This window comes from Crotalus tigris, unplaced genomic scaffold, assembly GCF_016545835.1.
Source record: "Crotalus tigris isolate CLP2741 ecotype Arizona unplaced genomic scaffold, ASM1654583v1 scf7180000017873.753527, whole genome shotgun sequence".
Classification (NCBI taxonomy): Eukaryota; Metazoa; Chordata; class Lepidosauria; order Squamata; family Viperidae; genus Crotalus; species Crotalus tigris.
This window is the reverse complement of record NW_024096692.1, coordinates 385,652-412,964: the sequence shown is the minus strand read 5'-3', so window position 1 is coordinate 412,964 and position 27,313 is coordinate 385,652. Positions and strand designations below refer to the sequence as shown.

General features: G+C 38.9%; 1 protein-coding gene across 10 annotated transcripts in view; it reads right to left on the bottom strand.

Moving 5' to 3' along the window:
• Nucleotides 1–27,313, bottom strand: part of THSD7A (thrombospondin type 1 domain containing 7A) — a 327,958-nt gene that overhangs the window by 268,656 nt on the left and 31,989 nt on the right. For 2 of the 10 annotated variants that reach the window (XM_039343801.1, XM_039343799.1), the window contains exon 1: nucleotides 25,852–26,388. The exons of 3 other annotated variants lie outside the window; for them this stretch is intronic. The gene's annotated coding sequence lies outside the window, so the exon portion shown is untranslated. Of the gene's footprint in view, nucleotides 1–24,067; nucleotides 24,086–25,604; nucleotides 25,699–25,851; nucleotides 26,389–27,313 lie in introns of those variants that run through there. 5 more of the 10 variants (XM_039343800.1, XM_039343806.1, XM_039343802.1 and 2 more) reach the window with 5 other exon arrangements.

Below are 27,313 nucleotides of genomic sequence, written 5' to 3'. Positions count from 1 at the left end.
GTTTAGATGCATTTTAATGCTATTTCATTTCTCAACTTTAGTTCTAATTCCTTTAAAAACACTACGTTCATTGAAGATCCTATTTTATTTAATGCTTTGGTCATATGTTCATTTGTTTACCATTCATTATCCTTGTGGGTGAAGGTAATAATTAGTAAATAAATTAATAAATATATCAAAAGGCACGACACTCATTCTATAGCTTATATTCTTGGGCTATGAAGACAGAAGGACAACGTGTTTGTTTATATTTGTTGGAAATAGGGTCTGAAGTTGCTTTCTTTTTGTTTTTCTTTTTTTCTTTTTCTGCTTTGATTTTCAATATATTTTTCTTTTTCTTCTTTTGCTTAGTTCTTTTTTCTATATCAGTGGTGGCAAACCTATGGCACAGGTGCCAGAGACGGCACTCAGAGCCCTCTCTGTGGGCATGCGCGCCGTCGCCCCAGCCTTAGGCCTTCAGATGGATTGTATAAAACCTTTTCGCTTTAGGCCTCCGACGCCGTGTACAAAAAAAAAAGGTTCAATCAATCAGTCAATTTCAACTTCTCACGGAAAAAAAAAGATCTTGCAAAGTTGGAATTGATTGATTGAACCTTTTAGTCCCACCCAGTCTGCTGTTACCACCGGAGCCACGCCCACCCAATGGGCCACACCTACCCAGCACCTGACGATGCATAAGTGGGGTTTGGGTTGCAGTTTGGGCACTCGGTCTCTAAAAAGTTCGCCATCACTGTTCTATATTATTTCTTTACTTTTATATTTTATGTATGTAAAAACTTTCAATAAAATTATTTTTTAAAAAAGATAATATCATACAACTTTTATCACTCTCAAAAGATCTCTTTCTATGGAACTTGCAGCCTGATGAGATTCAATCAAATATTTTATTTGTCCCTATCAGCAGCTTGTGAGATTGTATCAGTAACAAGAAAGGTAGGATATGGTGATATCTAACCCATCCCTAATCTATCTATTTGCTATGAAGTGGCAGTTCAGTTGCTGTTTATGCTATTTCTTTCCTTTTTTTATTCATAGCTGGTTTTTATTTTTGCTATCACTTACCATGTTGAGTTGTTATCATTAATTTACAAAAGTAGACTGGCAACAATAAACTAATCTTATGTACAATTATTGACCATGAATCCATAAATGCTATGTTAAGTGGAATTCTGGTTTCATGCCCTTTTCTCCCCTAAAAAAACAACTGAGTGAGAAATTCAACAATCAATATTTAAAAATTAAATTTCATTGGGTAAACAGCTACTCAAGTTCACTATACAGTTGTGGCCAAAACTGTGGAAACCTTTTGGGAAAAGTGTACATTTGAGATTTGAGGGCTAATAACACCACTTTTTGGGGGAGTAGTACCATAAAATTATATATCAATGGAAAGATAATTTAATCAAGAATGTAACGCATTCTTTGGATTTGCTATTAGAATAGCAGTTATAAAGAAGAAAAATGAAACACATAGAAAAAATGAGATATACAAAAATTATCCCCATAGCAAAAATGAGATATACAAAAATTATCACCATAGAAAAAATGAGATATACAAAAATTATCACCATGTCAGTTAATACTTAGTTGGGTAACCTTTAGCATGAATTACAGCCTTACAATGTCTTCCCATGGAGTGAACCAAGTCCTTTAGTTCTGCAGCTGTTATAATGTGAAACCAACATTGAATGATTGCTTCTATTAATTGAGTTTTATTGCTGGGTCGCTTCTGACGAATAAGTCAGCTCCATAGATTTTCAATTGGGTTAAGGTCTGGGCTATTCCCAGGCCATTCCAGCAGTGGAATATGATTATCTTGAAACCACTTTTTGCACACAGCAGCAACATGACATGGAGCTGAATACTGTTGAAATATAAATGCTTCATTGTCTTGGAAAAAGATCATGTGCAGAAGGCGTCAGTTTGGGCTCAAGTATTTCATTAATGTATTTTTGGCCATTTATATTCCCATTAATCACACAAATTCTGCCCATACCTTTTGATGTCATACAATCCCAGATCATAACACTGACTGAGTGTTTCACGGTACATGTAATACAATCAGGATGCAAATCTTCTCTGATTCTTCTCCTTATGTATTTTATGCCATCACTACCAAACAGGGAGATCTTGGTCTCATCATTCCAAATCATACTGTCCCATTGTTCTTCTGTCCAGGTAACATGTGTTTTAGCCCAGTTTAGTCTTTTCAACCTTTGTTTGAGAGATGAAAGTGGCTTTTTTGATGGAATTCTAGATTTTAGGCCAAATTCCTGCAGTCTGCGCCGAACAGTCCTTGTACTCAACTTTACATTGCATTGTGCCATTTCCTCTTATATACACCCAGATGATTTTCTTCTGTCACATAGGCACAGTCTCTTAATTCTTCTATCATCACTTGCTCTTGTGCACCTTTTCCTGCCTTTACCAGTGTGATTTTGTAGTGACTGAGTCTCCTTACACCTCTTCAAAAACTTAGAAATGCCACCTTTGGTTAAGTTCCCACCAATTTTTCTTCTAATTTCTTTATAACTGTAGCCTTGTTCACTTAATAATACTATTTTACATCGCTTTCTGGGTGACCAGTCAACTCTTTGCACCATTACTTTAATTTTATTATGCTTTACAAGCACACTAAATGAAGGAACACAAAAAAATCCAACCAATTTGATAGCGATCACATAACACACTGACAAATGTCCTCCTCTCAGCTTCAATACATGACATCAATAACTGAATCCTATTGTGATCTGATTGGCTCATTGCCAAAACAAGATTATACCTGATTGGCTCTCTAAACACTCATGCTCATTGGCTACAATAAGATGAAGGAAAACTACATGATACCAACCTAAACAAGTTGTGCTTCTTTTTTCTCGTTATTTGGCTATAACTTTTCATAGAATACAGATAATTGAACAAACTTTGTTGCATTACATTCTTGATTAAATTATCATTCCATTGATATATAATTTTATGGTACTACTCCAAAGAAAGTGGTGTTATTAGCCATCAAACCTCAAATGTACACTTTTCCAAAAAGATTTCCACAATTTTAGCCACTACTGTATATTTTATGTTATGACTTTTCTTTAAAAAAATGTACTATGAAGCTTCCAAGTTTTGAATTTCTAAAGAAATGCAATGAACTCACTGGCAAACCATAGAGTTTTCCCCCAAACTATTCAGCAATGCCTTCCAATTTGAAAGTAGTGATTTGTTGCCTAGTTGAAGAAGAAAACAGAACAGAAGCATCATTCAAATTTCCAAACCTTATAGCAAAATCATGTTAAACGTCACACCAGAGCTGAAAAGCTTGCAAAGACAAGCTGTCAAGTTGATGACAATATCATATGCAAAGACAAGGCAGGGTGAGCTATTGACAAAATTCCGTTGCCAAACAGCAGTACTCAGTGTAGCATACAATCAACAGCAGAGAATACAGAAGAGCAATTACTAGCACATGTGCACAGTAGCAAATATTTTGCACTACATTTGGACAAAACAATGCATTGACATGCAGAGCATAAATAAGGTCTTGGCCTATGTGCAGCATATGAATGAGGGAGAAGTGGAAAAAGCTGTCTGCTTGTCATCAAAATTAAATTTAGTGAAAAGATTTCTGCTTTGATTAACTACTCCTTTGAAAGTCATAATTTGAGCTGAAATATAACTTGAAAACTTATGCCAGCATTCCCTGGTAATCTCCATAACAGGGAGTGGAAAATATTCTCTATTCTCAATTGATGTGAAATTACTAAGGATTTTAATAATTATACCATGCTATATGCTAGGGACCTCAAAAAACTTTCAGGCATTTTATTTGAAGGGTGAACTTTATCTCTATTTTAAGCTTGACAGTAACTCAAAGCTTCATTTTTTTGTGTGGGTACCAGTTACATCATGAAATCTTAAAAAAATCTTGTTGCATTATTTTATACATTAATTCAGCTTTTACCAGCAAGACATTTTCTGTATGCATGCACATCTGGTTCCTACTGCTTAAAAACACCCCAAAATGAACATACTCTCAAAGTCTTAGGTTGCAAACTTTAGTCACTTAAGAGAGGGGTCACCAACCTGTGGGCCGTGGCTCGGTAGTGGACCATGGCCTGTTGGCCACTGGGCCATGAGACTGGCTGGCCAGTGCGCACACATGTGCACGCACAGCCCCACTTGTGCTAGCGCCGTGGCCACAGGGTGCAAAAATGGGAGGCCACCACACGTTGGGGCACAAAAACAGAATGCTGCTATACTGCGGGGCACAAAAAGGGATGTCACTGCAACACGGGTTGCAAAAACGGGATGCTACCGTGCCATGGAGTGCAAAAATGGGGCGCTGTGCAAGAATGAGGCAGGACTAATGAGTATCACGCAGCACTAGCCCCACCCCATTTGCATCACAGACATGCTTGCAGCGCTGTGTACACACACGCACACATATAAATGCTGCCCTCTCCTTTTGCCTCTGGTCCACCAACTGAAAAAGGTTGGTGACCTCTGACTTAGAACAAAGGCTTATAACTCAAATCTGTGTATATATAGAAAACATTATATTGGCTTGCTAGTCATAAATCAGAAGCTACACCACTTGTCACATTGGGATATTAAGCTTAATGTTTTCATATCATTTCCCAAACCATACAAAATTCTTTTTTGACAGGCAGCCAAGACTTTATTAGCAAATCCTGACTATTATTCAAAGTTCAACAGCTAGAATCTGAAAGTATTTAGAAAGTAATTCTTATTCATGTAATGTTTGTATTACATTTTAGAATATATGTTTATCTTAATAGTAACAGTGTTGATATGCAGTTTTATACATATTGAAAAGTAAACTCTGCTGAAGACAACAGGATTTATTCAGTGGTGGGATTCAAATATGTGAACAACCGGTTCTCTGTGTAGATGCCATTTCTGGAAGTCCATTCTGGGCCTGGGCAACAAAAAATTAGCTACTGGTTCTGCCAAAGTGATGCGAACTGGCTGAATCTTACCACTGGACTTATATCAAATGAACAAGCACAGGAATGTCCTGTAAATATCACTATCTCTTATCTGAAGGATCAGATCTGAAGGATTCATACTATTTCTTTTTACTTTGGTATTGTTGTTGTTGTTAGTTGCGAAGTCGTGTCTGACTCATCACGAACCCATGGGCAACATTCCTCTAGGCCTTTCTGTCCTCTTCCATCTTCTGGAGTCCATTTAAGCTAATGCCTACTGCTTCAGTGATTCCATCCAGCCATCTCATTTTCTGTTGTCCCTTTCTTCTATTGCCCTCAATCTTTACCAGTATTAGACTCTTCTCCAGTGAGTCCTTCCTTCTCATTAGGTGGTCAAAGTACTTGAGTTTCAACTTCAGGATCTGGCCTTCTAAAGAGCAGTTAGGGTTGATCTCTAGGACAGACCGGTTTGATCACCTTGCAGTCCAGGGGACTCGCAGGAGTCTTCTCCAGCACCATAGTTCAAAGGCCTCAATTCTTTTGTGCTCAGTCTTTCTTATGGTCCAACTTTCACAGCCATACATTGCAACTGGGAAAACCATGATCTTGACTATATGTACTTTTGTTGGCAGCGTGATGTCTCTGCTTTTTAATATGCTATCTAAATTTGCCATAGCTTTCCTTCCCATGAGCAAGCATCTTTTAATTTCTTGACTGCAGTACCCATTTGTGGTTATCTTGGCGCCCAGGGAGATAAAGTCTGTCACTACCTCCATTTCTTCCCCATCTATTTGCCAGGAATTAAGAGGGCCAGATGCCATGATCTTGGTTTTCTTAATGTTGAGTTTCAAGCCAACTTTTGCACTTCCTTCTTCACCCGCATCAAGAGGCTCTTTAGTTCCTCTTCACTTTCTGCCATCAGAGTGGTATCATCTGCATATTTTAGGTTGTTGATATTTCTCCCGGCAATCTTAATTCCAACTTTTGATTTATCTAGCCCTGCCTTAGCAGGGCTTTTTGCATAGCAAGACTTAATATCAAAAGAAATTAAGAAGGAATTTTCAATGATATAAATCATAAAAAATAATCCAAGAATCAACTTTTCATTTTCAATATTATGAAAAGACGCAAAATCCCTGCAATGGATACACATATTTTGAATTGTAAATGCATACAATTTTGTTATGCCTGTGTCTTGTTATATTTGGTTTTTTGTAACAAGTAATTATATAGATTTTATGAATGAACACAGAAATCCAAATAAAATATGTTCTGCAAATGATTCAGAAGGTACAAAGGATGGAGATTCATTTTAATAGTTTTATTTTTATTTTTTTAAAAAAAGAATTATGTTTAAGAGTATGTTTGTGGGTCTTTATTAACTTAGACAGCAATTTATCTAGTACTTTGTAAAGTAATAGAGTAAGTATATAAAGTATATAAAATCGTCTAATCCACAGCTAATTTATAAGATTTTCAGTCATAAAATATTATCTGGTGATATCTTGTTAATTACCTAACTAATGATATCATATTTCACTGGAATATTTGTGAAAGGAAAGTAAGCAGGATTTAAGCCTAAGGGCAGACTTTAATACACTCATAACAAAGATAGCAATAAAAAAAGACTTATTGTAAGAATTGATTGAGTACCATAGCATATATATATAGCAGGTTTCAGCAGGGCAACATTCACATTTTAATAATTTATAGTACAGATAACTTACTACTCCAGATACTGGGAACAGCCATAAAAGAGCAGAGCTGAAGCCAGCAAGCTGCATAGCAAAAGAAGATAATTATCCAATAAATTGCACTTGTTCTGTTTTGTCATATGCCCTTGATGAATGTGTTCGTAAAATTTAAGCATGTGCTAATTTTAATGTCTACATATTTCCCCTTCTTACAGAAAGTTTAGAATATGCTGCAAAATCACTTATGAAACCAAGAAACAACAGGCTAACCTGAACATTTTGCATTTTTCTTGTTCGCCTGTTCTAATTGCTAGTGGTAACCTTAAGGAGTACTAATTCCTTTCCTTAATGGGAACATTTGCATTGCAGCCATGTTTCTTGGCAACGGCAGCCATATAATAACATGGCTGTCTACAGCACAGGGTCTGCTCCATCCATCAACTTAAAATGAGTTCTTAGAGCAGTTTCTATATCAATTCACAGTACAATGATGTCTCAAACTTCCACCTCTACTCCAAACATAATTTACCAGCAGAATGGCTCTCTGAATAAATGAAAATTAAATTACAGGTCTGTTCACAATACCAAAACCTATTAGAGGTAAGGCTGAATTGAACAAGAAGTACAAAATTAAAAACAACCCTGTCTGAATTGCCTTTATCCCATTGCTTCTTTTATCCTGTTGCTGTTTGTGATTTGCAACTGCAAGTTTAGGTAGATGGACTTCAATGCAACATTTCACAATAAACAAACATAGAATCAAAAAAACATGGCTTTTAACTAAATGTTAAAAAAGAATGGTAGTTCTCTCTCTGTGGTATGTGTATAATATTTCTGCCTTTATCTCTACTCTCTCCCCCCCCCCCATTTTTATTGAAGGATGTGTGGGAAGTCAGCCCCCCCCCTCGAGAAGGAAATATTAAAAGGGCAGAAAACTATATTTCCTCAAAGAATCTTAAAGAGGCAGAAAAGCATGCCTATTTTTTCTTAATATCTCCAAGTCTCCCTCCCCCAAGCAGAAACCAGCTCTTTAGAAATGCAGATGTAAACCATTCAGGAAGGTTGAAGCTAGAAGATTAAGAAGGCAAAGACACCTAAAATCTACATGCCCCACCCAAACTCTAAGACAGGACATAATAGGATTAACCCACAGATGTCAAAGGGGCACCCTCAGACTCAGGTCAAAATATATGACACAGGAAATACAAAGCCTCAAACAGGAACAGAAACAACCTGAAGAGCCCCAGAAGGTATAAAAACCCACTCCCTACATGTGTTCTCTCTCTTTTCTTCCAGATCCATCTTTCTGTCTGGCTCTCCTCTTCAATAAATTGCAACCATCTTTCTAAAGCAGTCACCTTGTTGTTTATTCCCGGCTTTGGACTGAACCATGATGAAGACTTTTCCTTCAACAGATGTTTGAAAACTTTTACTTAAATCTATTTCTTTTCTGCTAGCAAAGGACTAAGCATATTACCAGACTTAAGTATATATTGTATTTTGTGAAGATCTCAGGGTTTATCTGGGATTCTGTCTAAATCCAATCAGCTATTCACACTATCTCTTATCAGATGCTATATTCTGACTTTAAAGGTCATGCTGTAATTTACATTGCCTTTGTATGTCTTATGTATCATTTCAGACACTATATAACCTGAAAACATGTTGGATTTGGGGCTTTTCTATGTTCCATGGTTAAGGAGCTTAGAGATCTCTGTAGTTCTACATGCCCATAAAAGGTACTTTGTTGAATCTCTCTTCAAATATTTCAGTTCCTAAATTAAGTGAGATTTTTTTCCAACCACACCTAAACAAAAAAGATACAATAAACTTTCTCACATTTATCAAATACCTGCTGAAAAATTAAAAATCTTACCTGTACATCTTTTACCCAGTAAGCACACACACACATGCACACACACACATTGCACTTTCCAAATTCTGCTCCTTTTCACTCTTGTATCAAATTAATTTCATTTTTGCTCTTGCCAGTCTAAATTTTGCCAAATAAATTCCAGTCAAACTTAACAAGCTAATCTCCCCTGTAGTTTTTGTGTGTATTTTTTGTACTGTACTGAACACACAGAAATTATAATCATAAGATTCCTATTTTCATTCACATCAGCAACAACCTAGATGACCTCAGTTCATATTTTCTCATAGTCCTTTCATTATTTGTATACATTTATCAAATCTACTCCATAAGATTTTAATAATATCTATTATCCTTTCTCTTTCTTATGTTCAGTTGCATAAATTTGCCTTTTGCTTCATTTTAGATGTTTATTTTGTACATTTTAAAAAAATATTTTATCCTACCCTTATTTTTATGAATAACTCAACCTGATGAACTTACCTAATACTCCTTCCTTCTCCTATTTTCCCCACAACAACCTTGTATGATGAGTAGGGCTGAGAGAGAGGGGGAATGTCTCAAGGTCACCCAACTGGCTTTCATGCCTAAGGCAGCACTAGAAGTCCCTGTCTCCTGGTTTCCAGCATAGTGCCTTAACCACTAGACCAAACTGACTCTTTTTACGTTCCATATCAATAATCTTCCACATGCCACAGTTGCTGACAAATGGTCTTGAATGGCCCTTAATACTACAGATATTAATCTATACTACCAATCATGGTTTTGGTGAATTAAGGCTTTTTCTCATATCATATAGACAGAGAAGATGCAGAATATGTTACCAGAACCAGGTGCACCAATGCTACTTGAATCATTTGCAATTTGAATACAAGCAGTATGAGGACAATATCTGTTCCTGAGACTGCAGATTGTGAAACTATACACCAGAATAACAAGATGGCAACGCATGCACAGGCAGGGGCTCAGTGCTCTCCCTTTCGGTGTTTTGCAAGGTTGTTTTTGTGTGTGTTGTATGTATTGTTGCTTGCTTTTGTCATGCCCTGTCAGGCGAATAATACCTATGGCCAGCACTTTTGTAAATCGGACTACAGAGTGAGCGGGCTACTACAGCCAAGTTTCTTTGCTCTCATGATATACCGGCGGATGCAGCTAGGACCCCAGGTTCTCCATGGGTTACTATCCCAGCAGGGAGGGGATGGAAAAAGCGAAGGAACAGAAAGCAAAAGCCAGGCTGGTGTGCTAGCAAGGCTGTGTAAGTACCCAGACAAAGCACCACTTCCAAGCATTTTTCTTGCCAATGTAAGATCCCTCACCAACAAAATGAATGAGTTGAGGCTGCGAATTGCAATAAGCAGGTTTATCAAGGACTGCTGTGTTTTACTGATCACAGAGACCTGGTTTCACTAATCTATACTGGATAAAGCTGTTGAACTTGTGGGCTGCACAGTGTACCACCAAGACAGGAGCAGGGATTCTGGTAAAAGCAAAGGAGGAGGTTTATGAATGTATGTCAACAACAGTTGATGTACGATCACAAAGACTGTAGACAGTCACTGCTCTATGGACCTGGAGTATGTGACTGTGAGATGCAGACCCATATACCTTCTGCGGGAGTTTATCGTAGTCATAATCATTGTTGTTTATATTCCACCTGATGCTAATGCTAACTTGACTTTAGGACTTTTGTATAATACTGTTAGTAACCAGCAGAATAAGTATCCTAATGCTGTGCACATTATAATGGGGGTCTTTAATCATGTTGATTTAAAAGCAGCGCTCCCCATGTTAAGTGTGCCACTAGGGGAGCAAATACATTAGACAAGGCCTATTCCAACATTAAACTTAGCTACAGGGTTATACAACTACCACACCTGGACCAGTCAGACCACATGTCCATGCTTTTAGTACCAGCATATACTCCTCTTAGGAAACAGACTCTGCTCATGATAAAGGCTGTGGAATCCTGGCCTGAAGGCACCTCTCAACAGCTGCAGGACTGTTTTGAGAGGATAAACTGGGACATTTTCGACCACCCAGACCTGGAGGAGTACACTGCAATTGTTCTGGGCTTTATTAAATACTGCACAGATAACGTTACTGTGGACAAACGCATCCGGATTTATCCCAACCAGAAGTCTTAGATGACTAAGGAAGTCCAGCATCTCCTGAATGCCTTTAAGTCTGGTGATGGGGCAAAATATTGTCTGAAGAGAGGCATTTGTCAGACCAAGGCAGATTATAAGAGGAAGATTGAAGATCATTTTTATAACAATGATGCAAGGCAGGTGTGGCAGGGGATCCAACAAATCACCAACTATAGACGCTCTTAGAGGGTTAGATTAGGTAACTATATTTCTTCAGCCCTTATTCTTAATATTTGTTCCTCAGAGGGCTGTGTGTTGAGCCCTCTACTTTACACCCTCTACACTTATGACTGTACCCACACTTATTCCAGCAATATTATTATTAAATTTGTGGATGATACAACATTGGTGGGGCTTATCTCTAAGGCGGATAAGTCTGTCTACTGGGATGAGGTGGAGCAGTTGCTCTTGTGGTGCAGAGACAATAAATTGGTTCTCAACAAACTAAGACCATAGATCATAGGAGGAATAGATCAGACATTCAGCCCCTGATCATCAGCAGAGACTGGGTGGAGTGGGTGGCCAACTTAGGTTTTTGGGTGTTACCGTAAAGGAAGACCTGACCAGGAGTGCTCATATTATAGCATTGGTTAAGAAGGCCCAGCAGAGATTATATTTCTTGAGACTTTTCAGGAAACAACAACTGAATGAAAAACTGCTGGTGACCTTCTACCATTGCTCCACAGAGAACATTCTAACCTATTTCATTTGTGTGTGGTTTGCCAACTGCACAGTAGCAGATAGGAAAGTGCTCCAGAGGTCGTTACTATCACCCAGAACATTATTGGCTACCTTCTACTCGTCCCCACCCCCAGACAAACTGTACAGTTCCCACTGTCTTAGGAAAGCTCAAAACATTGTTAAAGACTCATCTCATCCTGGACATTCTTTTTTTGAACTATTACCATCTAGCAGACTGTACAGGATAATAAAAACAAAGACAAAACATAATTGCAATTAAATTGTGTACAGGTAGTCCTCCATTTACAATAGTTCACTGAGTAACCGTTTAAAGTTACAACGGTACTGAAAAAGGTGAATTACGACCATTTTTCACATTTACAACCATTGCATCATCCCCATGATCACATGATCAAAATTCAGATGCTTGGCAATTGACTCATATTTATTTATGACGGTCATGTGATCCCCCTTTTGTGACTTTCTGGCAAGCAAAGTCGATGGGAAAGCCAGATTCATTAACAACCATGTTACTAACTTAATCACTGCAATGATTCACTTAACAACTATGGTCATAAAGGTCATAAAATGTGGCAAAACTAATTTACCAAATGTCTCATTCAGCATCATAAATTTTGTCATAATCATTAATTGTGGTCATAACTCGAGGACTATCTGTATTAAACTAATACTATATTAAGACTTTATTTATTTTGGACTAAAAGAGAATAAATAAATATAATATAATATAATATAATAATATAATATAATATAATATAATATAATATAATATAATATAATATAATAATATAATATAATATAATATAATATAATATAATATAATATAATATAATGCAATTTCCTCAACTCATTATCCTATAGATATATTACGCTACAATGATATCAGTTGGGATAGTGGGAATTCTAGTATAATGCCCTTGTGAAAAACCACATTGTGGAAGAACATACTAGGGCACATGGCTGGCTGGGGAAATTCTGAAAGTTGAAATCTTCACATTTTAAATTTGCCAAGTTTGAGAAACACTGGTCCAGTAAATTACTCATGAATCCCAATCTACTCAGCAAAATAAAATGCTGTATACACAAGACCTTAACATCTAGTTTTGATATTTTTGCACTATAGCAATAATACTGCGAGCACAGCAACATCAGTAGTAAACAATATACAGAAATCAGGTCCTGTGGATCATTGTTTTAACATTCCTTTAACTATTTCCTGAATTTATGACCTGCTATAAATTTATACAATCTGAATGTCTGAATAGTCTTTTTAAAGGTAATTTGGGAAATGAGAATTTTTATTATGTTTAGAAAAAATCTCCAAAAGCAAGAACATTCAACATACATAGACAAAAATACCAATGTGTTTATCTTGAGATGAGTGTATCATCTAATATTGCAACAGTAATTTGTCAAATGTAGGATGGATAGCGTTTCTAGCTCCAAGGGCAAAACTGGAAACAAATTACATGCTGAGAGACTGTATCTATTTTCCATATTTAATAACCATAAACAATATTAAAGAGTTTGCATGGGCATGGACAGCAACAAACCACAATTGAGGTACAATGATGCATATATGATGCATTAGCCTTTTTCTGCTATTTTTCCAGCTAAATATGGAAAAACGTAAATAGTCCCTTTTAATACTAAAAGAAGGGCTTAAAACTTTTAGCCTGGGTACAAAGAACTATGAAACTAGTAATCTTAGTTTATGTGAATACACTAAGGAAATAAAATATGTTATTTTCTTAGTGTGAAAATAGTAACCATGAAAAATCTAAGCATCCTTGAGACAATGAGAGTGAAAAGGAATTTAATTTGCTAATCTCCTTGATAAAATCCCTTGGATCTCTAAATCCAAGAAACTGGGGAAGGTCCCTTCTGAGACATTTGCCACATCCTTATTTCTTCTGAAGATTCATCTGACTCTTATCTGATCATTGTTTAGTCTAGGACTTTCCTCTTGTCTTCCAGCATCATTCCCACATACCATTGCACAAAGACAGCTAATATCTAGCTAGGATTTCTGGAAATTGTAGTCTCAACTTTTCTGCCAGGGAGACAGGTTGGCAAGGTACAACAACACTAGGCTCAACTATTTTAGTAATCACAGTTAGGAAGATGGGGGGAGATCTGAAAAAAAATCATCTCATGGTCGCATTCTGTGAAGAGACCAGATGTTGACGACCTTTTATCTTTACTACAAGAATTGTCTGTCAGCAGTACATACACATGGTAGAAATATTGTTAAAATGGTCACAATATGACACTTAATCTGGCTGGTACATCTTTATTTTATTTTGTTTCTAGGACATTTCCAATATTAATGGCCCTCAGGCAAAATTTAATTGTATGCATGCTTCATTTAAATGCAAATAAAACATGACCCTTTTTCTTCCCTAAGGGAACTGTGGCAGCCTGAAGCAGCAATCCTGGCATACCATTAAATGTGATTCTGATTTTTGCAAACAATGGTTTATTCACAAGTCAGATTTATGTAGACAAATACTATCCATCTTTATTCAGTATCTATTTGCACAGAGATTAAAGGAACTTCTTCCAAGCACATGTATCCCAGATTGCAGACTTAGAGCAGAAATCTATGCATATCTATTCAAATGTCCCATACCAATCTTTTCAGATAAGTGTATATAATACTGAAATTAATAAGAGCAATCCTTAGTGAAAAATGATGAAGGAAGGAAGAAAGGGAAATAGTATGTCATCTGTAATTTTCTAAAATCTATAACTTATCCCAACAAGAAGGAAAAATAAAAGTGGCAACTCAGTGGTAAAGCATTTATTTTATATGAGGTTTGATTCCTGGCATCTCCAAAAGAACAAGGAATATCATGAACAAAATTGGTTAAAGCCACTGGAGCAAAACTGGATGAACCAAAGATCTGATTTAAAATAAGGTAATTTCTTATGTTCCTATAAGAAGAACAAACTTAGTGTTTTTGTTTGTTTTTTTTGTTTATTATTTACTTTAGCCAGGCCCTTTCTTCCCATTGATTTCAACATCAAGTCTTAGCTCCAGACTACAAAAGTAAATTCCACAGTCCTAAAATCACTTAAAGAAATAAATAATCCTTGAATTCAAGGTTGTCATTTATCTCTTCTGGAAATGATCTGAGACTATCACCAGCACAACCATTACAGTAGTAAGCCTATTCATAGGCATACAATAGTGTAGTGGCATGCCCACTTTGCAACTTTGCCCTTTCTAATTATCTTACTTTCCAGTCTTTTATCTTAACTAAAGCTCTAAAAGATAATGAAGATTTGCAAAATAAGTGTATTTAATATATATACCCCCCCCCTCTCTCTTTCTCTCTTTATCACATGCATGGACAATCTGCCCTAGGATGTGCTTTATAAAAATGGGAAGGAGCATTGTAATGACACACTCCTCCCACACATCTCATTTCTTCTGATGTTTAAGACAAGAACTTCTTTCTACTATAGCTTCTCCCAATCTAGGTAAAAATCCTGGAAATTGAAGTCCCAACATTTCTGGAATGTTCTAGTTGAGAATGCCACACTAGAAGCACTCTCAAGAAAAAGAAGTTTGTTTTCTTTCTCTTCCAATTTAGAAGAATGGTAATGTCCACAGATTTTCCTTTGACAGCTCCCAGAAATTTCATCCCAACAACCCAGTTGGCTAGGAAATTATTGGTCCATTCTTACTAAGTAAATTCTGTATTTTATCAGAGACCTGAACCCAAATCTCCCAAGTCTAATTTTTTAGTCACTATGTTATTCTGGCTAGTTTCATATTGATGACACTATAGTAAATAATTATTAGAAAAAAAAATATTTGCAGCTTTTCATTTTAGGCTAAATAGTTTTTTTAAAAATCAGCTTTCAATTCTGAATAAAACACTATTTTTCAAACATGACTAGAATTTAATAAGAAATTAGATAGTGTCTAATAATAGAAAATGTTCTGATTTCTATGGAAAGCCATGGGAGAAGGAACCCTACTATACTTTTTTTTTTTGCATGTTGCCAGTTAATAAGGTCTTTTATTCAATACATTTTACACAACTGCAAGCAACTGCAGAATTCTGGTGGCCAAGAGATAATGGCACTTTGTTGTACTGGATTCTCATTCCTAAACTAGTGCACAAATGTTCACTTTCAAATGCAACCACATAATTCAAATGATATCATTTGTACATCATCAAAATGATATATAGAGCAGTGGGCAGCTGTCCAGACCACCTATGGCCTAATTTACATATAACCCTAAAACGTAATATGATTTGTTCTGCTTAATGTAAGAGGCACACCATCTTAATTTAATCAGACGAATAAATCTGACTTGTTCAATAAAACTAGTTTACCTATATGCGTAGATGTAGCATTCTTTCACACAGCCAGAAGTTATTTAAGCAGCTGTTTTCAAGTATTCCAGCAGGGTAGCAAATTCATTGAACCATTTAAATGTTTAGCTATTTATACAATAGTATGACATCTTTAATTAGGAGTGTCACATCTTTAATTAGTTAAATGTTTTCTTCCTCACTGATACAATTGTTGTTGTTTCTTTTTTTAAAAAATGTACCTGATAGATATATTGCCTTCCATATTTCATCCTATTTACAAATTTACTGACCCTCAAAATCCAATATCGATCTTAGGTTTACCTTGATCAATACTAATCTGTGTGATAAATTAGTCTTTGCATTGACCTCAGCAAAAGTTGCTGCATATATAGGAGTTAAGCAGAACAAAACATGTTTAATTAGAGACAACTACATGTTTGTGTTCTCCCTCCAAAGAACTTAATGCGAAATGACTTAATGTGAAATAAAACATAAATTTAATTCTCATAATAGTACGAAGTCCCTCCTCTCTACTCTTCTGATGTAAATAAACTTTCATCCCAATGGATGCAGCTAGCTTATGAAAATGGACATCTAATTTTTATCAAGCTATTAATATCCCTTATCTCTATTCTTCTGATTGAAATAAACTTTTGCCACATTGGATCCAGCTAGCTTAAGAAAAGAAGTATTTAATTTTGATCAAGCTGTTAATATCTACATTATTCTCCCTTAAGGAGAATAATTTCTTTCTTTTTTTTATAAAGAAAGAATATCTTACTAGTTAAAAATTAACTCAGCAAATTCTGAATTAACCCAGATATATTTCAAATACAGAAAGGGCAAGAAAGCTATTACCACTATGCTAAAGATCCATGCGTGATGTGAAGTACAGCAGTTCAGGATCATGTGACACCTTAAAAAATGTATTATCACATAAACTTCTGTAATCCCAATCTGCTTCATCAAATGTATGGAGTACAACATAGAGAGCAAAGAGAATGGAAGGTATGATGAAAAGAGAAGCAAGAATTACTTATCAATAATGACCATTTACAAGCAGTAATCATGTATAACACAAATACATTGCACTAGCATTCGGCTATCATGTATAATATTGTGAGGAAAAATGTTATCTCTTTTTAATCCATAGCAAATTATGTTAACTCTCTTGAGGAAAGGTAGCTCAGCTGTTTTTAGTATAGAATCAGTTATTTGGTCATTGATTGCAATGGCCTCCATCACTGATCCTAAATCAATGAAACAATATCATACCAGAATATTATTTTCCTTTATTACTGTTTGGACGTTGACAGCTAAGTCTCCCTATTCCAAAATAGAGCTAGAGGCTTCACTGTCTTCTCTTCTTTAGTCTCTTCTTCACTGAAAAATTCTTCCTGCTCAGAAAAGAACTATTCTTCCAATATGGCTACTGTTAAGTACGTTTGCTTGCGAATGATGAATAAACATGGCAAAGTTTAACAGCTTTTTATTCTTCAACCAACAACACCCAAACAACGGCACAAGGCACGCAGGCCTCTTTATGTGTCCAGAGACCCGGACAATAGCAAAACAAAGTAACAGAGCGTTTTCACGCCTTGCACATGTGCACAAGGCCAGCGCCGCTCAATCTGGTCCCGGGCAGCTTTTGGAATGCCCAGGACCAATACAACATCCTGAGCCTGCTTTTGCAGGCTCAGGACACAACACCCCTCACCCCTAGATGGAACATACCTGCACACACACATGTACTCCATACATTGGAAGAGTGTTATATAGTTTCATCAATCAAATGCAAGAAATGTGGAAAACTCGAGTTTGCCCTCAGGCAAAAACCCTTTATTTTGTGCATGCAATAAATGTATCCAAAATCAAAAAATAATACAAAATAATCTACTCATTATTCAGAGGCCTCGTGAACAGAACCCTTGTGGCTTGACAACAACTTCACACATTCTCTAAGATGTTTGGGTGGGCACTTGGCCCGCTGTGACCTTCTAAGGCCAGGAGAGATTGCCTAGCCCACCTGCTCGCCTACCAGGCAAGGCAGGCCAGGGTGTTGCTGCCTTAGATTCCCAGGTGACCCCAGTGAGGTTGCCTGGCCTACCTGCTCGCCTACCAGGCTAGGCAGGCCAGGACTTTGCTGCCCCAAATACCCGTTGACCCGCCCATCTGCTGGCTGCCTGGACCCTCTAAGTCCAAGCCAGCATACCTTGGAGGGGTGGAAGTCCCCGGGTCCACAATGGACCCTTCTTGGGAACACTGTCCCTCGAACCCAAGGCCAGCAGATGGAGAGTGCTGGGTAGCGGAAGTGCCCCAGTACTCGGTGGCCCCCAAGCACGTGCCCAAGGTGCCAGAGTCAGGAGTCACCTCCATGGCAACCCCCTTTGCTGGTGACCTCCTTTTGGGAGCAATTGTGGAATTTGGCAAGCGCCCCTGCTGGAATTCTTTTTCTCTTGCTGTTTGTGATTTGTGTCGATACCCTCAGTCAGTCTCCCTGTCTGGAGCACTATCTGACACATATGAATACTGTGGATACTCCCAGTGTGACTCCCTGTCTGGAGTAATTATGGATGTGTGGGAAGACCTCCTATCCTGTTGGGAGCACTTGCAAAACCTTGGGATGAATCCCAAATAGCCACAGTAGCGGCTAGTGATGGCCTGTTAGGCCTGTGAAACTGAGTCTCAGAATGCATGTTATGATCCTCCTCCCCCCACCCAGAGCAGAGCCAGGACCAGAAAGATGAGAGTCCAGTCTCCAACGCAGTTGGTCTATGTGTCTATGAAGAACGCGACTGTCTCCCAAGGCAACTTCGTATGACAATGGCCCAGAGACCTTGCAGACCACAGCTGTGACCCAGAGATGACCAGGCCCATAGTTCCATGCCCAGACCGGATCACCCACTTGGAGTCTCCTAGGTGCCCGCGGTTGTGACACCTGTGAAGCCATCCGGTCAGGGTGCAACCTGTCCAGTTTAGTGATGAGGCGGCAACCCCAGTGGAGTTCAGCAGGGCTCTTCCTTGTGGCAGTGCATGATGTGGTGCGGTGTGCAAGAAGGAAATCTGCTAACCTGTGATGCCAGTTATCGTAAGTCAGTTTCTTGAGAGCATCTTTGGTGGTGCACACCATTCTCTCTGCCAGTCCGTTGGAAAATGGGTGGAAGGGAGCCAATGTTGCATGCCGGATCAGATTGGCCTGAAGAAAAGCCTGGAACTCAGAAGAGGTAAATTCAGGGCCATTATCTGAAACCAGAACATCTGGAAGACCATGTGATACAAAAATTCCTCTCAATACCTGGATGGTCCTAGCAGGAGTAGTGGAAGAAACAGGAACAACCTCTAGCTACTTGGAATGGCTATCCACAACAACCAGGAAGAATTGCCCCTGAAAGGGCCCAGCGTAATCTATATTGCACCCTAGACCATGGGATTTGAGTTTCCTCCCACCTATGTACTGGGGCCTGAGGCATTCCAGGCCAAGATTGTTGGCACACTTGGCACCCATGCACCTGGGCCTCGATGGCTTTATCGAACCCAGGCCACTAAAGATGGTTGCACGCAAGTGCTTTCATCCTGACTATGCCAGGATGTCCCTCATGCAGAGAGATCAAGATTCTAGACCTCAATGAGGCTGGGATCACTACCCTGCTACCCCATAACAGGCACCCCTTGAAAGTGGAAAACTCATGCTTCTTGTGCCAGAAGCTTTTGAACTCAGTATCTAGGCACTTGTCAGGCCATCCTGACAACACCCATGTCAGCACGCATGTAAGCATGTGATCAGTGGCAGGTTCTGCAGCCACATCCCTAGCATTGAGGGGAGACTCGGGCAACTCCTAAATGGAAAGAATATTAATGGCTGGAGCAGGTTTAGGCTCCAATTGATTCAGGGGTAATCTGCTCAGGCCATCTGCATGACCCATTTCTTTTCCTGGTTTTTGAACTAATGTATAGTCATATGCTGACAGGAAAATGGACCATCTCAGCATACGAGGAGAAATGATATGTGGGGTCTGTTTGTTAGTGGTAAACAAGCCCAGCAGAGGTTTATGGTCAGTATAGACCATGAAATGGCGGCCATATAAGAAATCATGAAATTTCTTAATGCCAGCCACTATGGCCAAGGCTTTTCTGTCAATTTGAGCGTAATTTCGCTCTGCAGAAGACAGAGTCCTTGAATAATAGGCCACAGGGACCTGTGTCTATCAGCCTTCAGATGGCTGAGTACAGCTCCAACCCCATAAGGAGATGCATCGCATGCGATGCAAACAGGCAGTTGCTCATTGAAATGCGCTAAAACAGCATAAGAAGTGAGCAAGGCCTTAACTTCATTGAAACTCTTGTCATGGACTTTAGTCCACTGCCAAGGAGCTTGCTTGTCTAAGAGCCTGTGTAATGGCTCTGCCACTGCAGCTTTATGTGGGAGAAATGCATGGTAAAAATTTAATAGCCCCAAGACCGCTTGCAGCTCACTCTTAGACTTAGGGCTTGGGGCCTGCTGGATAGCTTGCAATTTAGTTTCAGCAGGGTGAATGCCTTGAACATCTATCCTGAATCCTAAGAAGTCAATAGAAGTGACTCCTATCTTACATTTATCCTTCTTTAGTTTAAGGCCTGCTTTTCAAAAATGAAGCAAGACAGCCCTTAATCAATCTGCTAAATTTTGATATGACTCCCCAGCAATGAGGACATCATCAAAGTAGGGACAGACCCCAGGAATACCTCGAAGTGTGCTCTCCACGACACTTTGGAATAGGCCAAGGGCTACATTTACCCCAAATTGCAATCTCTTGACCTTGAAGGCCCCCCTGTGAGTTACAATAGTCTGGGCCTCTGCAGCTGCCTCATCAACAGGTAGCTGTTGATAGGCCTGTGCCAGGTCAAGCTTCGCAAAAATGCGCCTCCCCTTGAGGGAGGTCAGAATGTGACTTACCACAGGCACTGGCTAAGCATGCTGTTGCAGCACCTTATTCAGTGTGCACTTGTAGTCTGCACATATACGTATGTCCCCATTAGCCTTTAGAGGCATTACTATGGGGGTTTCCCATGGACTTGAATCCACAGGTTCTAGAATGCCCTGCTGGAGCAATTTGTCCAGCTCAGCATCAATCTTGCCTTTGAGGGCAAAACGTACCCTCCTAGGCTTAACCCCTTGCAGCCTTAAGTTAATAGAAAGTTTCTTCTTAAGGGGCTTGTGTGTCCCTTCCTCAGAATACTCCTGTGTGATGCGCAGAAACCCACCCTATGTTGGCTAGGGACCCTGGTATCTTTCAGACGCAATTCTTAATGAGGTTGTACTTTCTGGTGACCCAAACAGATGGATGCGATGTGGCCTTGCCTGCCACACGCTCTGCAAATGGCAGAGAGGAACCTGCAGTCAGCTTGCTTGCAGTCCTCCACACCCGAAGCATTGAAGAGATGCTGAGGCCTTGTCCGGACATTCCTTCTGCCTCCTTTCAGCTGGCTGGTGAAGTCTATCCACCTCTTCTTCAGGATCCACTTCCGAGCCTTCTTGAGCGTCCTCTTGATGGATGGTAGCTGTATCTGGAGGGTTCCTGGTGGGCCGTAGGGTCTTCACAGCCCCGTCTGCTCTTCCTCAGCTGTCACCTCTCGTAGCGCATCTTGGAAAGAGATAGCTTCTTTAGCAAAAATCTTCTGCTGTAAGTCTCTATTCCTTAAACCGCATACGAAGCAATCTTGCAGCCTCTCTTCCAGATCTTCCAGAGCCTCTCACAAGTCTGGCTGCTCGCCTTAAGGCCACAATAAAATCCATAGCAGATTCACCCGGCCTCTGGTCTCTCTGCTCGAACGCGTGCCTCCAAGCAATAACAGATAACTTTGGCTGGAAATGTTCCTTTAACATTTTCTTCAAATCAGTATATGTTACTAACTCCGGAGGTGCAGGGGCCACCAGATTCTCTGCAATTTCAAAAGCTTCCTGTCCACAGACACACAAAAGAGTTGCAGCCTTCAAGCCATCTTCTCTAATTTGATTTACTCTGAAGTAATTCTCCACCCTTGCAATGTAGGAATTCCATCTATCTGGGCGTGAGACATCAAAATCAGACAAACAACCAATCTTCGCCATCATACTATTATTACCTTCACCACTCGCTCCTCTGCAAATTTCTGTTTGGGGAAAGGGTCCTTTAGCCGAGCTCACCCTCCAGCGACACTATACTGGGAGGCTGGGACACTGATTCAGACACCGTTTCCCTCTTCAGGACTTCCTGGGTAAGTCCTTAAAACTTTCTCTTTAGTTTGCAAAGGATCCCACCTTCGTCACCAGTGTTAAGTACTTCGTTCGCTTGTGAATGATGAATAAACATGGTGAAGTTTAACAGCTCTTTATTCTTCAACCAACAACCCCCGAACAACGGCACAAGGCACGCAGGCCTCTTTATGTGTCCAGAGACCCGGACAACAGCAAAACAAAGTAACAGAGCGCTTTTGCACCTTGCGCATGCGCACAAGGCTGGCACCGCTCAGTCTGGTCCCGGACAGCTTTTGGAATGCCCAGGACCAATGCAACGCCCCAAGCCTGCTTTTGCAGGCTCAGGACACAACAGCTACCAACCACAAATAAACTCTGGAGCACAGTAATTCACCACCTCCAACAATCAGAGCATTAGTATTTATCTTCTCAAGTTGTCAAAAATCCAATGGAAATAGTTCTGTATCAATCTCCATTTAGATACATCCCTTAGCAAACAACCAGCATATTTTGGTCTAATGTGATTCTTGGCCTAATTTCAATATTGCTGCACAAAAGATCAATTCAGATTTTTGGTAAAGGCTACTTTTTCTCTCCTTGCAGTGATTATTATAGTAATCCTAGGGGTTTCTATCATTTTGGGACTCAACAATTGTTTACTAATCTTCATCCTGTAGTTTTCTACCATATTGCTTTCTAAATACTTGTACTATATAATTTGTAGGGGTATGACAAAGAGAGCTTTCCCAGGCTACAAATATATGTATAAATTTCCATTGTACAGAATATGAAGTAAGCTTTTTGAATTAAATTTATTAACTGCTATCTTAATGAACATTTCCCTGGAAAAAGCATCCTAAATTCAATAAGATGGTACTGTCAGAGATTTTTAACAATTTCTCTTTCTCTCCCTCCTCTCATAGTATAGTCTATTTTACTATTTTGCTAGAGATGAAAATAATATACCAATTGCTATTTGTTAAATAGTGACAACCAAATATGAAAAATAACTAGAGATTAGTATGCAGCAATTTTATCATATCTTCATGAACTATGAAATCTCATTCCATAGATGCAGTAGAGATGTTAAAACAATGTGGCTTGCAATATGACGTGCAGCATAATGCATAAGAACATTTATTTAGTTCAAAGCAATAATGTTCTTTATCAACACCAATAAAAGCTATTCCTTTAGCCAAATATATAAGCAAACAATATCAAATGTTTATACTTATTAGTCAGCCTTTTCACTTAAACCTGTGTGGCTGATAGAAGTGATCCAATTTACTAATTTGTAAAGCACATAAAATAGCAAGAAAGAAAAAATATTTTCAAGATAATGACTGTTCTCTTATACAATAAGAAGCCAGAATTCCAAAACATAATACTAGCTTACTATGAACAAACTGCAGGCCAGTCCATATTTGCTCCTTTTTTGCCAATAGGAATAGCTAAACCAAAACCACCAAAAGTATAAATTCTTGTTTAGGACATTATACATCATCACAAGGCTGGTTTGAAATTCTCTAGAGACCACCTAATAAAATGTAAGTTAGGGTTAACTGTAACAGCTTGAATGATTCAGCATTGACTTGTAGCATTCTTGTCTTTTGTTGATGAATGAGTCTGAAGCTCATTTCAGAGGCGGCAGAGTGACAAGAGATGCTTACACAGCAGTAGCTGCAAAATAATTCATGTAAAGTAAAGCCAGCAAGAATTTATTAGAACTGGAAGACTTTTGGATTTTTTTTAAAAAAAATACAATTCATGTTAGAACCATATCTGTGACATACTTGGGGATTTTTTTACTGTACAGCTTTGGAAATGATTCAAAAGAAATGCTTTGGATATTGGATGAGCACAACTTTCTGCTATTCCTTAAAGTAGCACCATTTTTTAAAAAACTTCTAGGCAACATTGTTTAAAGCTGCCATTATTTTAAAAATCAATTAGTAAATTCCTTAAAACAGCAGAAATACTTTTTCTACCTTTATTGGGAAGCCAAGAAAAAAAGAAAAAAAACACGTTCTTTCTGAACATCAGAAAAGTGCATCATGTCAACTTGAAAAAAGCACATTTTTCTCAAACATTTTCTAGAACTGCCATGCAATTCAAAGTAAATTTGCAACTGTGTTAGTGTTGCAGACAAGGACATACCGGTGCTCAAATTTGTTTATTTAATTTATATGCTACTCATCTTGCTAGTTCCAGCACATTCCAAAGCATCTTCTGGAGATCAAATCCAAAACCTTGAGCAGCCCTATAAAATATGAACAAAGCCACTATTCATTATTTGAAAATAAGTTCCATTAATCTGAAAAAATTTTTTTGCTGGAATTAGAACTGAAAAGCTTTTTTCTGCATTTACACACACAAAACATGTGGCTAGACTACTACCCCAAAAGAGCCAGCGTTTAGCAATGAAGAACAACTTGGTACCAGTCACAGATCTCGTATTAGTTTCCAGAATGTTTGACCTGATGATTCTAGCCAAATCATCAGGAGGATGTTAGACACAATGCATCTGGAGTACACGTGTGTTTTAGCTTTGGTGCAATTAATATTTCATCAGATTGAGAAAAAACTAGAAGGTAGAATGTAAATGAAAGTGACAATACAGATCTATTATAAAGTTGGAAGAGTTTAAAATGGTAAAAGTAACAACTTTTTAGAAATGCATGTTAGAGAATGAAAACTGAGATTCAGAATAGGGCTGCTGCACTCATCTGCCTTCCTTCCTGTATTTATATAAGGTAGCCCTCCATTCCTCAACTAACATCTCCAAAGGGGTTCAAAATGCAGCTCCCACAAAACTTGACAGGAATAATGGAAATTGTGGTCTTTCAGTGGGCACCAAATTTGGAAAGTAAATTTTAGTCTCCATTACCATAAACATAAAGCAAGAGGAGTACAGGTAGTGCTCAACTTACAACAATTTGTTTAATGACTATTTGAAATTACAATGGCACTGGAAAAAAATGATTTATGACTGTTTTTCACATGTGCAGTATTCCCATAGTCACATGATAAAAATTCAAACACTGGGCAACTGGCATCTATTTATGATCACCTTTTGCAACTTTCTGACAGGCAAAGTCATTGGGGAAGCCAGATTCATTTAAAAACCTGTTATTAACTTAGGAACTGCAATGATTTACTTAACAACTGTGGCAAGAAAGGTCATAAAATGGGGCAAAACTCACTTGATAAATGTCTTGTTCAGCAAGAGAAATTTTGAGCTCAAAATTATGGTTGCAAGTCAAAGAATACCTGTATTACACCCAGGGGTAATACCTGGGGTACCCTAGCGTAGAATTTCATAACCTTGGCAAGGTTGTATGGATTTCAGCTCCCACAATGCTGGCTAAAAAATTCTGCGATAGAATTCTGTAGAATTTTTCAACTCCCCCAGCATGTGGTTTAGGGAATTCTGGGAGTTGAAGTCCACCCATCTTAAGAGTTGCCAAAGTTGAGTAACACTGGCTTAATTTACACTAACTAACACTCACCTGGAACAACATATCAAATTCAGTGGGAACAAACTAAGTCCACTGCTTAGAATAATACTGTGAGGTTGCAATCTTATGCACAACATAATTTGGAATGAACCCCACTGAATAAAAACAATGCTCATAAATTCCAAAGAACCTTGAATACTCAGACCAGGCCAAGAATTTGCCTAGTCCGACCTTACCTACCACTGCTGTCCGCGCTGGAGAAGTGCTCAAACCTGGCCTGAAAGATGGCAATTCCGCTCCACTATTTCTACGAAAGGCACTCTTATGAAGGACATTGCCCCAAGAGACTGTGGCAGAACTGAAGCCACGCCCACCTGCTCCCACCGTCATTGAGACATCTGGAGGAAAAAAAATCATCCCTTGGCGCCGTCTTTCCCCTTTTAGCAAAAGTTGCGCGCGCGCAGTGCGGCAGACTGCACTTACCTCGCTGCTGGAAGTCGGTGGGGTAGTTGTTATGTCACCTCCTTTCAGGGGCGCTGTGCTTTCTCGCTATCAGATCTTCTCACTCGCCGACCCGGTTTTATTTCGCCATGGTCTTCCCTCGGAAGGTGCGCCACCACTCTACTTCACCTTCTTTCTGACCGCCTCGCGCGCGCTCTCTCCTTCCCCAAGCCGCAATGCAGTTCCCCGCAGGACCGGGGCCCAACTTGCTTACTAGGCGAGAGCTCGCAAGGCTACTTCCCTAACGCCTCCTCTTGTATTAGTTGCCGCACCGTCCGAGGAGAGCTGGAAATAGCAATGGCAGAGATGACAGAGTTCTCTGTCGTTTAAGTCTTTCAGCTTGGGCTATGGTTTAACTTTCTTCCTCACCACCACCGCCGCCGCCGCCGCCGCCGCCGGGCTCCTTACATCAATCGCTCGCCGCGGTCAGCGACTCTACACTGACTATGCAAACTGCGTTACCAGGAAGCGGGATGGGTAATAGCGGAGTATCTGGTGGAATGCCAAGACAAAACTGAGTGATGGAAGTTATACTATCACTCGGAATATTCGAGTGAATATATATATAAAGATGGGGAGGGCTTGCAGGTACAATTCTTTTGTGGACGTTGTAACAGAGTATCTCTTGTAGCTTAGTCTTCTAGCCTGGCTAGAAGCCTGGTATCAAAGCAGAATTCGAATGGAATCGCTTAACCTCGATATTCATTTACTTAACCAATAGGGAGAACAGTAACTGATTTTCCTATCCCAGTTCATCCCTTTCAGTGATACTGTCATCTGCACAAAAAACAATTACACAGCTTTATCCCTCCATTGTACTAATAGTGCAATGGGAATATAGATTATGATGTATCATTTCCGATTTTGATGGGAGCCTAGTAAACAGCACCACTCTATTGGTTAGGATTTTTAAAAGGGAGCATTTCACAATGCCATCTCATATGTAAATCTGGCATTGGTATCAATTGCGAGTTTGGCTACCACATCCAGGGCAGCATATTTAACTGAACCCTTCAAAATAAAACAAAAAAATCTTATAAGTTAGAATGTGAAGACTCAAGGGACTCTATAATCATTCTAGACTCTTTGTGATTCTATAGTCACATCATGCAAGGCTTTTCTTTTACCAACCTCTAAATTTTTTCTTCAACTTTCCAATTTTTCCAGTGATTCAGAATTTCTTGGTGATCCCCCATCCAAATGTAGATCCAATATCTCCCTGGTTATCTTTTAAGAATAGCCAAGAATTGCTACCTAAGGTTTATATGAGTTAAAAAGGATCCCCCCTACTCACCCAAAAAAAAGGTGTGTGTATATTTATAGGCTTTCACATTAAAAAGCAGTTTGCTGCGCTAACAAAGATTTTATTTTAATACCTTTTCAAAAGCTTTTCAAAGCTTTTCTTCAAGAGACAGATCAGAAAAGATTCACTGTTTTGATGCAG